The sequence below is a fragment of the Nanorana parkeri genome, unplaced genomic scaffold (assembly GCF_000935625.1).
Source record: "Nanorana parkeri isolate BGI_ZX_2015 unplaced genomic scaffold, ASM93562v1 scaffold945, whole genome shotgun sequence".
Lineage (NCBI taxonomy): Eukaryota > Metazoa > Chordata > Amphibia > Anura > Dicroglossidae > Nanorana > Nanorana parkeri.
This window is the reverse complement of record NW_017307213.1, coordinates 127237-128948: the sequence shown is the minus strand read 5'-3', so window position 1 is coordinate 128948 and position 1712 is coordinate 127237.

The following is a 1712-nucleotide window of genomic DNA, read 5'->3' as shown; positions in this document are numbered from 1 at the left end:
TGCTTTCTAGTGTTGACTGTGCTCCTGATGACTTTTTTGCACTAGTACTGAAGAAGGAATCTATAGTCCTGCAGTTCACTCTTTTTTGATTCATTTTGATGTTTCTATAATTAAAGCACAAAAGTGCACACCACATAAAGTAATTGACTTTATAGCACAGCACTGCACATTGGTGACATGTACATGTACCATAATTAAACCAAGCCAATGTTTGAATACTGCAATAACACTATACGTTGCAATTGTTTGTTATGTATAACAGCAATTGTGCCTTTTTTTTTTTAACACCTCCGGACACTTTTTTGTGCAGGAATGGATCCTCTACCAAACAACAGTTGCACATTGTGTGATTATAATGGGTCTTTCATCCACACTGCACATTACTGTATGTTTTATTGATGCAGAGTCTGTGGTGCATGCACACAGTGCACATTGCTATGTTTTATTCCTTTGGAGCTTGTGATACACGCGGTCCAGGCGCAGTGTGAAGGATGGAGGGCACAAAACTGAAGAAAGGGGGACCCGGTAACTGGCAATGTCAGCAGTTACCAGGGCCCTCTTCGTCCTTTCGGGGTCACCCCCCCAAGTAACAAAATACTAGGGCCCCATTGCAGCTGTGAATACTGTGACCCTGGTAGTTCCACCACTGTATACAGGACTACAAATCCCAGCAATACATTATACAACAATGCAGAGTAACACCAACTATAGAGGACAACAAATCCCAGCAATACATTATACTGCAATGCAGAACCAATACCATCTGCTATCTTGGACTACAAAACCCAGAAATACATTAGACAGCGATGCAGAATACCACCAACTATAGAGGACTACAAATCTCAGCAATGCTGTATAGAGCAATGCAGAGTAACACCAACTATAGAGTACTACAAGTCCCTGCAATGCATTATACAACAATGCAGAATATCAGCAGCTATAGAGGACTATAAATCCCAGCAATAATACATTATATAGCAATGAAGACTACCAACAGCTATAGAGAACTACAATTCCCAGCAATACCATTCTACAGCAATGCAGAATAGCATCAGCTATAGAGGACTACAAATCCCAGCAATACATATTACAGCAATGCAAAATAATATGAAGCTACATACTCTGTGTTGCTCTGGGTTAGGCTGGGCACACATCTTACAACCATCGCAAGACTTTTGTCTTGCGATGGTTGTAAGGTACTTAAAAAAACGTACAATCTGACTATCTTGCATAGGCAGATCGTACTTACGATGATCGCAAGCCACACCCCCTGAGGGGCGGGCTTCCGATGACCGCAATGCCGAACGAGCAGTGTGCGCCTGCGCACACCGGCCAGTCCGGCTTTTATCTTACGAACATGCTACAGACCCGCCGAACATTGTACGACCTTACAGTAGTAGAGGTTGCACGGCTTCCACACACCTTACGATAATCGTACGATCGCGGGATTTCCCACGATTATCGTAAGGTGTGTGGGGACCTTTAGACTGATGTCTCCAGGGTCTCAGGAGGATTGTACGGGCTCTCACCAGGGGTCCAGAGAGTTTCACAGGTGCATGTGGGTGCAGCAGAGGCGGCTCCCTAATTAGGCTCTCAGGTGGCCAATGCGGACTGTCATAGCGTATGTTCTCAGAAGCTGCACACAGCGCACGCTGGTTTAAGTAGTAACCAGCACGCTCTGTATGCAGCTTCCGACAGCAAGGGAGATGGGA